Here is a 14872-nt window from a genome sequence, read left to right on the forward strand (position 1 = left end):
GCGATTCACTGGAATTCTTCACTGGGAAGGCTCAGTCTGTTTTGAAGCCAATATTTTGTAACTATCTTTTTACGGGCTAGGGTGTGCAGACAGAAGATGGTGACACAAGTCAGTCTATCTTTTTTTCCCTTGAGTTTGTGGGTAGTCAGGACTTCTCTCGGGGCACTGGGCACTTTTTCTGGAGTGACTAATACATTTTTTTGGGTATCCTCTTTTCCTTAGTCATGTGTCCAAGATATTGGCAAGATTGTTGAAATCTGTCACTGTGGTACAATTTGAATGTATTCACAAGGAGTTGACCGAAGGGGAAGTTATCGCTCACATTTCAAGGATGGTGGCTCTTATAGTGCAATAGGGTATTTCTGTCAGTGGGTTTTCTATAAAATGTGCACATTAGTGTGCCATCATTGCTTTTAATGGTAAAATATTGGACATTGATATTTTAATCACTATAATCTTTAGAGAATTTGATATTTTGATTGCACGTATTTAGCCAGTTTGAGTATTATTCCAAGCTGTTGGCATCACCATTCATCATCAATATTCCTTTTCCAGACTTTTATATGGTCAATGTAGGGATTGTCATGAGAGAAAATAAAGTTGTGTTCAAATTGGACCATCTATAGAATGGCCAGACTGGGTGAAAACACTGCTCCCATAAGGTGTGTCATTGAACTGAAAGTAATTTTTTCTAGAGCGTTTGTCATTTTCTCTGTGAAGAAAACAGTCACTTAACTCTATTCTGTGGTACTTCACATTCGAATTTGGCAAATGCACTCAATGGATTCATCCTGTGGGATGTTAGTATAGAGTGACTGTATTTCCATTGTTACTAGCAATTGACTGGTACTGTCAAAGTCCATCTCTTCAAAGATATTAATAACAGCAGTGGTATCTTAGAGGTAGAACCTGGTTTGTTGACTTAGAAGTCTCAGAAAGAAATCAACAAATTGGCGAAGAGGCCATTTATTGAGCCACATCCCGGGACTATAGGCCTCCCAGGGGGATTTGAACTCTTTTAATGCATTTTGGGTAGGGCATAGAAATGTGTAATCTTAAATTTGTTGAAAATTAAAAAGTCAAATACATTTCTGGCGATCTAATCACATGACAGACCAAATAAAGTAATATGAGAGATCATTTCTCTGATTTCCATAGATGGATAATGGTTATTGGGCTGGTACTTTTTTGGTCATTGTATAGATCGAATACCATTCTTTCATGTTGCTCCTTGCCCATAACCACTTTACCCCCCATTGTCCGCTGGTTTTGTCACCTAGTCTTTGTTTGTACTAACATCTTTAAGTGCAGATCTTTCCAGGTTAGAGAGATTATGTCATATGTTATAAGGTTGTTCTTTTTAAAGATGAAAGGTCTTTGAAGACACATTTTTCATATGTAATAATCTCATTTGGGAGTTGGTTTTCGAGCGGTTTAAATGATGATTTTGGTTCAAGGCCAGTGTCATTTCGGTCAGGTATGTTTCCGGGAACCTTAAGTCTGACTTTTCAAAGGAATTGTCGGATTTCCACCTCAGTATTAAACCAGTCAGTGGAATTTTCTAGGTACAAAGGATAAGCCTTATGTAGTATAGATAATTCTGTATCAGTTAGTTCTATTCCAGACATATTGAATACTACCTCTTTTTCAGCATCGATTAGCATTGATATGTCCTCCTACGAGTTTGGAAAATCATGGGGGAACCCTGAAATTTGGGATTTGGGAATTCTGACTGATGTGGATCTGTGGTGGCCTCTTCTGTCGCCCCTGCATAAAAAAGGGGTGTGTGATGTCCTCGATGGCGTGACTCCTCTGTATTCGATATTCCCATCTGGTACGGAATTACTACTTGAGGTGTCAGAAAAAGTGACCCATTCACGCTTTTGGAATCCTCTTCCTCTGAAAGATGGAAATCAATCCCAGTTACGGGTTTTCAAATAGTTTTCCGACAAATATGGCTTTAAAGTCTCTGCTATCTTTTGGCAAATTGTTGGTCTTTTTATTTATTGCAGCTGAGTTAAAGTCATCAAATAGTTTGTTTATTTCTGCTGGTTTATTTCTCTCATTTGCTATTATGGAGTTATCTAAGAATATTTTCTTTATCTCATCAATATCACGTGGGACTTTGGTTCTTATCGATTGGGCTCTGGTGATGGTTAGGACCATGAGGCCCACAATGCACTCATTGGCAATCTAACTGCAGTTATTTTTATATTATGTGTCCTCTAGAGAGAGACATGGTACATTTCTGACCACTAGTCCTATTGGAATAAAAGTGGCCTTTAGATTTTCTTTTAAGCAGTGGCCATGAATTTCAGTTCTGAAGCACTTATTTTTGGATTTCAATCATTCTTCCCCTGAAAGTTGGGATGTGATACTTTGATTGGTGCCAGTGGGGTTTAACAGGGAGGGACCACCCATTATTTCATAAATGTGTTCTTCACTCTAACTCAAAGTAGGGGTATAGACAGTAATCTGAAAGGTTAGTAGTCAAGTATGTTATATCAGTATTGGAGTAACAAAGAAATGTTTGTCTAACTTAAAAGAGCCCTACAGCAGCTAGAAATAGCTGTACACGGAAGGGCAGGTAACCCCTACTCACACAGTAACTGGGGAGTACAATTGATAAGCAAAGGCCAAAATGTTCCCAGTGGACTTTAGTCAAAACATTAATGAAATGAAACGTGTACGGGATCACACATTATGGTTAGGTGGACATGCCAAGAATGAAGCACAGATCTTCTGAATTCAGGTTGGGTAGCTTACCCTCTAACCCACAGCTTTTCTGTAGAACACAAAGGGGGGTCCGGGAATCTCTCGACCAGCACAAACACCTAGTGAATAACCCCTGGGAGAGACTTTACCAAGCCTTTAGCTCACTGTCCCTTTCACAGAGAAGAAATGTCCCAGCATATCAGCCTTTGTCCTGCCCAGGGGCAGTCCAGCGCCAAAATGCTAGGCAATTCTCCCAAAGGTAATATATGCAAAACAAAGGGGGGTCTGGGAATCTCTCGACCAGCACGAACACAGCCCAATGACCTGTTCTTGGGTGAATAACCCCTGGGAGAGACTCTACCAAGTCTTTAGCTCACTGTCCCTTCCACAGAGAAGAAATGTCCCCGCATATCAGTCTTTGTCCTGTCCTTCTGTAGAACACCCCCCACCACCACTACATAGAGAAACATGTCAGGGATCACACATTGTGGTCAAGTAGTAATTACAACACTGTAGCATGGAACACCTGCATCCATAGTGGGTAGTTTAGCCACTTGCCCACAAATCATGTGTAGCCCTGAACACCCCGTGCCATCAACACATAAAGCAGCATGTCAGGGATCACATATGGTGGTTAAGTGGGCATGCCAAGAACGAAGCACAGAACTTCTGAAACCAGGTTGGGTGGCTTATCTTCTAAACTACAACTCTTCTTTAGAAAACCCCTCACCACCACCACATAAATAAACATGTCAGGGATCACAAATTGTGGACAAGTGGTCATTGCAACATTGCAGCATGGAACACCTACATTCATGGTGGGTAGCTTAGCCACTAGCCCACAACTCTTCTGAAGCCCTGAACAGCCCTCACCATCACTGTGAGGAATTCGACCATCCGCACAATGGGTGTGCGCTCACCTGGGCTTTTTTTTTAAATTTTAAATGAATTCGAATGATGATAGTTCAACCTCCTGAAAATGTGTTGTGCTAATCTGCCTACATTTTCCTATGCTCACTGCATGTCGTACGCATTGACCTGTTTACTCTGCGTGGACACAGCCTACAGGCGCAGTCCCCCCTGTCATATATTAGTTGGGATCTGACAGGAGGAGTACACAATGGATCTCCATAAGGGGGTGAGCCAAACCTTCCCTCTGCCATGGCCAGCCTAATAAATTAACAAAGACTCCATGGATCCACATGTTCTTTTGTTGAGCCCTGTAACTGGTGGTGCATACTAATCAGAGAGTAATTAAAACATGCCCACATTGTCTCGGGAGGATAGCTCAGTGGCAACGTGCTAGCCTTGGAACCAAGATGACACAGAGCAACATGGGTCCGATCCCCGGGTCCGCGCTTAGAAACCTCTGGGTATTAAGCGTGTTATAAATAACCAATCATATCATATCATATCATATGGGTCCTGCCTGCATAATCTAACAAAGGAGACAGGAAACCCCCAACAACCTTTCATATGCAACTATGTCAACCTGATGCCAGCTCCTGCCCTCAGTATCAGGTGACTGTGAAATTTCATGTCTGGGACTGCATGTTTACAGTAGTCATCCCTGCAGGGGGGACCCTATTCAGAAGGTTTGAGTATGTGGTTTGACAGAGCCAGAAATTCTGGTCTCGCCGCAGCTTCAAGGAGACCTGCCACTTTTATCAGGAACCACGTAGAGTTCCATTAACCAGAGAGACCCTTTGATCCACATCTGACAGGAAGATGGGTGGGACTTAGTGTTACATGTTTTCATACCTTCTCCTTTTCTGTTGCAAAGCACTATGGTTATGACCTCACGGATACAGGAGATTGTTGGTGGGGATCCAGGATTGGTTCATTAAGGTAGGCTTTGCCTACAACAATCACTGTGGCCCATTTGGATTTAAAAGAGGGCTGAGCCACTCTTTTGGCAGATCATCTGAAGACTTTGCAAGGAGTAGCAAAAAGAACTCATCATTGGACCCTGGCTGAAGGTACAGTCTGCCTTACATCTTCCGCCAGTGAAGGAATGCCAGGACCTCCAAGAGGGAAGCAAGATCCCTCCCCTAAACATCTCCCAGGGAACAGAGGCAGATACCAAATTCAGAGGACCCTCCAGCAGCTCCAGAACCGGTAACCAGCCAGCACACAGCATACCCTGCTAGGCTCTGCAGCAAGCTTCTTAGGTGGGAAGTGCCATATAGTCTCTTAACCCGAAGCCAAGGACAGGTAGCTGCCTGCAACACACTCCTCAGCTGTGGGCCATCCAACTTAAAGGACGACAGAAGCGCAGTGAATAAACTAGGACAATTGCATCGACGAGCATCTACCAACATCTGCCTTAAAGGACATTTTTGAGCCAGTTGAGTCCCTCGAGCTGCAACCGACTACAAACCGACTGTTGTAATGCCGCAGTTGCTTAAAGACTTCTGAGACACTGTGACCAGTGCTTCAGAGCCACCGACCAGCACTGAGGCAATGATTCTAGATGCCAAACCACTGTGTAGGCCAGCCTGCAGCTGTCTCTCCAGCCTCGCTCGCCAAACTGCCTGCTGCCTTATACCTGCAGCTGTCTCTCATCTTGAGCTCTGTTTCAGAAGATGCAAAGGCCCTGAAACTGACTTGACCATGTCGAGCAGCAAGAAAACCTACACACACAAGGTACATTGTGGTTTTCGCTCCCTGATCCTTCTCCCAAGGCCCCTAGTGACATTTCATGACCCATTGCTCCCCAAGATTATTGTTGCAGTCTCCTGGTAGGCGTGCCCCTATCAGAATTTCATCTCCTCCAGGTCATACAAAACGGAGCTGTAATAGTGGTTAAACGTCTCGCGAAAAGAGACCATATATCAGAAGCACGAAGAAGTTTGCATTGGCTCCCTGTTCAGGCTAGGGTCTCCTTCAGACTGCTTCTCATCACACGTAAATGTGTACATGGAACTATGCCAGCTTATCTGAAAGAAATCATCATACCCAAGAAAAATACCAGATCTCTCAGATCTGAGGAGTCGAATATTCTCATTGCTCCTCGTTTTAAGACCAAGAAATGTAGGGATGCTGCCTGTGTATCTGCAGCGCCACAGTCATGGAATTCTCTTGCCCCTCTTTTAAGAGTCACTACATCGACTGAAGTTTCCAAAAAGGAGCTAAAAACTGCTCTTTTTTCCTTAACTCTGACCTCGCCTCTAACGATCTGGCCCTATCGGGAACTCACTGTCCTGTACTTTTTACTTCTTTGTGTTACTCGTAAGTTAGTTGTTGTTTTATGTTACAGCACCCTTAAGCCCTAGTGTACCTGGTGCACTATACAAATTCAATAACATAACATAACATAACATTTGTTCTGAACAGAAATATCCTTGAACTGTTGCGATTATTTACTATACCGACTACCCTCCAGTTGGCATCCAGAGTGCATCCCTTTTCCTTCTTTGAAACTGCCTGTCCTCTCTATTTCTTTACAGGCTGGGTTGTATTTCATAGTGTACATGAATTGTACATTGTGATAAAAATAAAGTGGACATTTTTCTACAACCTTGACTGGACAGTCCCTTTTATCATTGGGTAAAAGTTGTATTTTCGCTGTGTTGCAACTAACCAATGATGCACAACCTTTCGGAGATAAGCCTGCATGGTGTTTTTTTACTGGACATCTATGATAGATGGCTAGTAAAAAATACCATACCGGCTCCCATGGGCCCCAAAGTGCATAACACACATACCCATTCAACGTGATTATGTCTGTATGCACTTTGATTGTGTGCGTGTGTTTGGCGCTGTGGGTCCCTGGGGACAGGCATGTGATTTTGTTTACTGGGCATCTATGATAGGTGTCAGTAAAAAATGCCATGCCTGACCACTGGGCCTCCAACGCCTTGCATACAGACATAATCACATTGATTGTGAGCGTGCGTTAGGCACTTTGGAGCCCAGTGGGACAGGCATGTTTTTTTTTACTGGACAAGAATTCCAGTAAAAAGTACCATACCAGTCCTCCTGTGCCCCCCAGCGCCTTGCATACACACATAATCACTTTGATTGTGTGCATCTGTTTGGTGCTGTTTGGCCCCGGGGACAGGCATGCCATTTATTTTACTGGGCATCTATGATAGATGTCAAGTAACAAATGCCATGCCTGACCCCTGTGCCTTCCTAGCGCCTCGCATAGACATAATCACATTCATTGTGTGCGTGTGAAGTACTGGGGCCCAGGGGGAAGGCATGGCATCTTTTACTGGGTCTGCCCAGTAAAGAATCCCAGCCCAGTCCGCTGAGATTTCTAGAGCCTCACATGCAATGTCATGCCTGAACCCTAATCCCCCCCCAGCGCCTCACATGTACACATCATTGATTATCTGTGCATGTGAGGTGCTCGAGGGCAATGGGGGATGGAACACAATTGATGCCCAGTAAAAAATGCCATGGTTGCACCTGGGCACCCCAGCTCTTGAAACACATCTGCTCCCTTTGCCCCTACACTTCACAATCACACATAATCACACTCATCATTAAAGTGATTCTGTATGAGTGCAAGGCGCTGGTGCACCATGGAGCAGGCATGTCATTTTTTACTGGGCATGGTTGATAAAGCAAGCATGATAAGTGTTAATATTTAGCTAGATTGGCATTTCAATGCAGCCAGTCTAGCCATTTCTTCTTGTGGTATGACATTTTGTATTGGGCATCTTCGATAAAGCAAACAGGATGGGTGGTATTATCCTTACTGTGGCATGACATTTTGTATTGGGCATCTTTGATCAAACAAGCATGATAAGTGTTATTATGAAGCAAGACTGCCACTTTTATTCAACTAGTCTGCCCATTTCTTATTGTGGAATGACATTTTGTATTGGGCATCTTTGATGAAGCAAGTATAACAAGTGTTATTATTTACCTCGACTGGCATTTCAGTGAAGCCAGTTTGACATGTTTTCATACTTTGCATGTATTTTTAATGGTAAAACCAACTGGAGTATGTTCTTACGTGGGGATACTGCCATATATTGGCAGAACAAAGATGGACATGTTTTCTTGTACTATCATTACTATAATTATGCGCAAAGCATATATGAGTATGCTCTTATATGGGAATACTAGGGTATAATGGTGCAGTCCCCATGGAAATGTATGGGCACAGCTAGTGTGAAAATGTATTATACTGGCACATATCGTGGGAAAATGCATCATGAAAATATGTTGGAGAAATACTCCCGTGCCCTGTTGGTGACTCACGTCTATTGGATTTTTTCATGAATTACCCTACAAAACCAATTGCCAACTGTTTGGCTTTTTACCCAATTTTTCTAAAAGTTGTTCTTTAAAATGCAACATTTTAACCCATTATTTAAAAAAGATTCTCGGGGGAGAACCCCCCCCCCCATCCCCAACCTGCCTTGATTGGTGCAGGCTCCCTCGCTATGCGAGAACGCTGTGGATATCTCAGAAAAATATATACGCCCCTCCAGTTAAAAATGTCACCAGCCACCACTGCCTACTGCAGTTTAGGAATTTGTCTCTCTCAGTATCTGAGTGCACATTACTGGGATGAAAGGAGTTATCCAGCATTGCGAAATCCTACTATTTTGAATGCCATCAAGTACTCAAAAGGTAAGGATTGTAACAAAAACAGCCTGTTTGCTTACGCTAATCGCTTTAGCACAGCAATTGTTTTACAGCTAATTGTGTTGGAGTGTTATTTACAACTGTGAGGAAAGTTATACCTGGCTAGTTATCTACCTGGGACACTTTATATTACAAAACAACCTGCGAAATAAAAAATCCAAATGAATATTTGGAGTGGCATTATTGGAAATTCTGACTTCGAGTAAGTCGGTTGAAGCCACTATGGTGAACATCTGTTTGAGAATGTAATTATTACTCCTAGGACTTTTTGGGAGCACGTGATGAATGGGTTTCTGCATGTCACCATGCGCAAGGGCATAGAACTCTTTGGTGAAAAAAAGATGGTGGGTATTGTTAGAGGGTTCTCTGATTTACATATCACAGAAGCGCACATTCAGATGCTCTCCCCTCACCCACAGCCCCCCCGCAGTGTGCAATTATGCAAATCTGGAATGAAGGCCGTGGCACAGGTATTTTTGCCAGAATACTGTATTCACAAACAGAACGTGCACAAAATACAGACACGCGCTCTGGTATTCCATAAGGAACAGAAGCAGGGAGCACATAATGCACAGGAGAGCCGTTTTGGATCCTTCTATGCAGTTTTTCCAGCTCATTGCTAAGGTTAAAGATACATTTCTACCCATTTGGGTGGGCATTTAGTTCCCAAAATGTTGCAATTTAGCTTGCCAAAGCCCTTTAAATCCTGTCATGCTTAAATGCTCTTTCACGTGGATGCCAGGAGCCCATGAGACTTACATGTTTGTTGTGGCAGGGTTGCAAATCTGTATGTGGTCTGGCCACCCCTGCTATAATGCCTGGGTCCCCTTTGTAAACAGGGTGGCCTGCACCTTTATTGGAATATAGGGATCTGTGAGACCACATCATTTGACCATCTGAGGCCTTCCCCGTTCTCTGTGAATGGAGCTTCCTCTCTATAGACTTTACTTGAGGTAACTGCTGCATTTACCAGGGAATGTCTCGTTCAATGCTATGCACCATCTGCTATAACCCCTGTAGAACATTTCTGTTAATAATCCACAGTCAGCATCTAACAAGCATTGGCAATGCCAACAGTTTTGGCTTTTGTGTAGGTATGGGAAATACACTTCCCAGGCACTGCCATAGTGGTATTAACTGGCCATTAACGGCAGCAGGTGCAAAATGCTACCTGGGCATCGAATAGTAGTGCCTGGCAAATGCCTAATATGTATACACAAGCCCAAACTGTTGGCTTTGCCATTGCTTGTTAGAAACAGGACTTTAGTGAATGACACACGTAGTGCTTATAAATAAAGTGGCTGAAGGCAGACCTGGTTACAACATTTTAACTACACTGGCTGTGTGTTACACCTCCAATTAAGCCATTAACTCTCGGAAGACTGCTTTGAAAAAACTGGCAGGCACTTATTTTGAGTGCAAAGTTTGATGGTAAGGCTTGGTTAAAGAGGGCTCAAAGGGTTCTCCTGGTGAATGGTGTAGGCGGGGAGGGACAGGAACTTTGTTTGACTCTATGATGAGTAACTCAAGAGCATGCCTGCTGGAAACCAAAAACACGACACACAAATCCCAATAAAAAGAAGGTAAATCTATTTCATACACAATCTTATAATACGTGACCTATAATTGGAGAACACTGGCTATTCATTAATAGCCAACATAGCTAGAACACCAACAGTACTCCCTAAAAGCACACAGAGACAGGAGTTGCCCTACAAGGTCAAGTACAAAGAGATGGCCCGTTGTCATGGACTGAAAATGAGGGATGGTGACTTATTTATTTGAACAATTGTTGGTAGTACTTAAATTACCGTTTTGTATTTGCTCTTGAGAGCCACAAGAGATGAATGCTTGTATGCTGTCCCTGCTTTATTTGGATGATAGCAAAGCTGGATTTCGCCTTGCACTTTGTCTACTCCGTCAGTGAGTCTGGTTTGGACTAACTCCATTTCCTCTGAGTTATTTGGGACTTTTGGGACCGCATCAACAGGACTACCAAACAATACATCCAAAAATGAATGTGCAATGCCTAGAGCAGATTGTTCACATATCTACTGTCAGTGGATGGAAAATGACAGAGTATCACACTCCCCCATGTTGTCCTTTAAAGAGCACAAGATGAAGAAAAAGGCTTCTTTCGGTGTCTGACTCTAACTAGGATTTTCTCATGTTCCTGCTCTATCACATGAGGGTATCTAATGCGAGAGATTTAAAAAAAACATTACATTGGGTTCTTATATTGCCCTTCATGCCGGAGTCCAGCCTCTAAGCAAGGGACCGTTTTCGAACCTGTGCTGCTTGATGTTGCCCCTGAGCTATCTTTCTGGATCCAATGAAGGGAATGGATTGCCTCCATGACTGTTTTCAATATCTAGGTTTTTATAATACCTACAGGCAACTAGGAATCACTTCAGGGCACCATGGGGTAAGGAGGGAGCTGGTGGTCTGCCTCTTGTTGGCTCTGGGACGTAGTGTACACGACGTGTAAATACCCAAGGGCATTTGATAATTATTCTCTTTTCTTTTGCTATCTCGTTACATAGAAACATAGAAACAAACTTTTAATTGTTATCAAAATATACTTTATTTTGTATAATAAATAGAAAAAAACGGGAGAACAATGTATAAAAAAGTTTTCATTCATTAAAAATACATAGGTAAATCTCTGATTCAACAATTATTTCAATTAGAAAGGACACATAACCACCTGCAACCAACTATGTAACTCATACAAACCAACCACTTTCATTCTCATACATAATCATTCATACAGTGCAGAAATCGCAAGGTAAACAATTTGTAGGAATGGTAGGTCTTACAATTTGACCCAAAGTGCAAAGTGCTATTTTGACATTAAATGCACCAAATAGTTACAATGCTGGCATGTATCAAATATCTTGTTCAGATACAAAATTCTCCACAAAAGTCATGTAGGCTATCCAGCTTTTGTTGTCCGGTGTAGCTTGTGACAAAACGGTGTCGACTCGAATTCCGGCTTGGTAATCTGAACAAATTTCATACCCAAGCCATCTTCAGGACACAAACAGACCCAATTTGTGATCACATTAGTGTGTGTTAGTAATGTGACATACTGAGCGTCTAATGAATGAGATTACAACAATTGCAGGTGTAATCCCCGTCCGTCCCTGGTGTGGAATGCCTAGGACACAATTGGTGTTATACCGGTACTTCGGTCCCCCGGATGGCGTGTCAGGAATCTCAGCAATTCAAATTTCTGAGCGATGTAATGTCCTAATCCAAATCAGAACTGCCAGAGCCCCTCAATGCTGGGCATCTCCTAGAATGTATAATGGTGTCTTCACGTCTAATGTACATTATTTACATCCGGTTTGCTCTTTAAACCTTCCTTGAAAGCTTCTTGTATTTCACAGAGCGATTTCCTCTGAACGCCCGGCAACCATAGACTCTGGGACGTGGATCAGTTGAGGGGATTCAGCTCGGTTTATGGAGCGAGGTATAGGGTTAACATTCAAAGCAAAACCACCATGTGCAGTCCCCTCATCGCAGTGGAGTCTAATATTCTCGGTTTGGAGTCTTTAATTTGGAAAAGTCTCTAAGAATCGAACAGACTTGGGTGATTTCCGGAATTTCACGAGGTGTACTTCCTGTTTCACTTTTTGTGGTATGTGGTTCTAAAGGACTGGGAAAGGGTCTGCAGGTAACCTGATAGCAAAGCATTATTTCTTGGTTCTACGTTATTTCACCGAATGATTTTACATCGTGGGACTTTACATCGCCACCCTTTCATCGCCAAAAACTCCTTTTTAAAAATAAAATGTATTTATGGGGGGGCTTCACCCCCCCAAACCCTCCCTTACTTAAACAATCATACCCCAAACCGCACCAAACACCCCCCATAAAAAAGTTTTTAAAAAAAGGTTTTTGGCGATGAAAGTGTTGGCGATGAAAAGTCCCACCATGTAAAATCATTCGACGAAATGCGTGTATACCTATTTCTTGTGGTGAGATCATGGAGGAAGCCCCACTTTTGATAATCAACGAGTGCTTGCAAATATGCAGGGTCGTAGGAAGTTTAAATGCATTTCGGTCTTCGACCATGAGAGCTTAGTGAGTAATGTAGAGCATTAGATCAGACTGAACTGGCGCCAGTGCAGTGTCTTCAGGTGCCCTGGTTTGTGGTCCTGTTACGTTCAAGATCACTTTTGCTGCCCTGTTATGTGCTAGTTTTCAATCATGGATTGATTTATTAGGAAAGACAGAATATGGGTTCCGGAGGCCAGGAGGACAGGGCAAAACGGGGGTTCTTCTCAGAGTGGCAGCATCTCAAGATGCATTAATATAGGTGGAACCTACAGTAGTGCTGAGCACGAAACCTGGGGTGCAGAAGTGTGTGTCCATGACATTTCTTAGAGGCATATAGTGCAGCCATTAACTCTCTTCCTGCCGTATTTCCATTACAGATGAGACCTTAAGCAGAAGCAGCCTTTCAACTCCTGACAACTTCTCCAGGAGACGGAATTTAGGAGATAATTCTCTAGTACCAATCAAATCGCCTAGCATTTGGTATGTGGCCTTTTTCTAACTTTCTGTGTGCTAAATACACTGAGCAAAGCTGTTACCGCTGTTTGAAGAAGCTGCTGTGCCATTGCAGTAATGCAGCGGAATGGAAGAGTGCCTACCGGTTAAACCCTCATAGCCAAATGCCACTTGGCAGTGAAGCCCTATAGCAAAATGTTCTGGTCAGTTTTGTCGGATGCAGTATTCCCCTAGGGCTCAGGCAGTTTGAACTGGCGCTGGTCATTTCATGAAAAGACTCGCATGAGGTCGGCCATTTTGTTTTTCACTCATGATAGTCTCAGCTTCAACAATACAAATATAGCATTATGATACCAGAGATTGTTTTTTTCATGTTTGGAAGAGTTTAACGATACCCGTGCTTATAGTTGTTCTAACTAGCATAACACCACTGCCAAGGACTTATTTGTATTCCAATATTTTGCTATGGATTTTTACTTACATTGAACACATTGGCTCACGCTCAATGGTAACCTGGGCTTGTTATAATGCTTTTGTGCTCCAATAACTCTCATACATGTTATATATAGCATTCAATTCATTCCAGGTTTTGAAATATCTGCAAAATGAGGGCAGACCAAATATAGCCCCTTGGAGAAAGGGCATTATGCCAACCTGAGGAATGAAGTCATGATGAAGTTTGAAGTTTATTTATTTGTAAAGTTTTGCATTGCAATGCAATGACATTTGCAAGTGTTGGTCAGATTTGAGATGACTGCTGGTTCACAGCCTATGTCTCCATTACGCTACCCACAACGCAGAGCGGTATTTCAGCTTGTTTCAGAGAATTGGGTAGATATGGATCAAAGACAAGACACATAATCGGTAGAAGCAAAACCTGTTACAGCTCCCATACTAGGACAGAGGAGAGTGAGAAATATAAAGCAGGGTCACAACTGAGTTGCACATTTAGAGTTTAAAGTATCAAGGTACTGGTTTCGACAAGACAACCATGGGGCCCTCATCCAAATATTTCCTTCGAACTAATACAGAACACATTGTTCCTAATCCATGATCGATACTATACTACTCTGACAGGCGCAGCAGTCTCATGTTCTCCCAAGTCAGCAGGGAGCATGGATGCGCTGCTTTCAAACTGCGGTGGCCAGCCTCTTTTACTTTCTCTTATTCGATAAACAGATAAACAGTTCCATAGGCAGGGTACTTTCCCTCCTGTACCCTTGGATAATCATAGGAGATTTCAGACTTCAGACTTAAATTTCAGATTTCAGATTTCAGAGATATACATTTACCCCAATCCATTTCAGACAAAAAATGCAAAGCATAAGAATACACTAACACAATTACCTGTGTTTACCATTCCATGATTTTTCGGGTGGCTCTTTCTTCTGCACCTGCTCTGCCTGCCCTTCTCGAGTCTCTGGGCGCTCTGGGCCAGCTCTCCCCATATGACAAAATCATCTCTCCTGAGCCCACGGGGATCACCGGGAGGTGCGCCAGGTGGCCCTTGGACCTGACCACTGAGCAGCAGGAATCCGACGTCTAAGGCACCAAACTTGTCATGGTAAATGACCACTGACGATTCTGGTGGATTGATGAACAATTTATTAGTAGAAAGCTAACAACAGGCTAAATCAAACCAACAACAGTACGTGCTTCGATGCAAGTGAAAACACCCCTCCCTTCGTGCACTGTTCTCTTTTGCCCAAATGAACACATGCATTTCAGTTGAACGGGTGGTCCAGACAGGGCAAGGAATCATACTGAAACAATGTTGCAAGCAGAAAACAAAGCTCCACTATACAACGCTTTTATACCAGCTGCATTCCTACATATTAGTCAGTGTTCTCAGCGAGGACAGCATAGCGAAATACATTTAGTGAAGGTGAATATACTCCTCAAAGATTCATACACACTCTGAGGCAGGAGAGAATACTTCAAGTATGATGACTTCCGTCTACTAAGAAAGTGGGAGCCTAAAACATGCTTACATATGCCAAAAGGGAAACACGTCAGAAGCGAGGGATGCAAA

The 14872-nt window shown here is 42.9% G+C and overlaps 1 long non-coding RNA gene across 3 annotated transcripts in view; it reads right to left on the reverse strand.

The window, feature by feature from the left end:
- Nucleotides 1–14872, reverse strand: part of LOC138566924 (uncharacterized) — a 522453-nt gene that overhangs the window by 381640 nt on the left and 125941 nt on the right. For all 3 annotated transcript variants that reach the window (XR_011302065.1, XR_011302063.1, XR_011302064.1), the window contains exon 2: nt 14188–14424. This is a non-coding gene — a long non-coding RNA (uncharacterized lncRNA). The remainder of the gene's footprint in view (nt 1–14187; nt 14425–14872) is intronic.

Source organism: Ambystoma mexicanum, chromosome 2p (genome assembly GCF_040938575.1).
Source record: "Ambystoma mexicanum isolate Mex_15411 chromosome 2p, UKY_AmexF1_1, whole genome shotgun sequence".
Lineage (NCBI taxonomy): Eukaryota > Metazoa > Chordata > Amphibia > Caudata > Ambystomatidae > Ambystoma > Ambystoma mexicanum.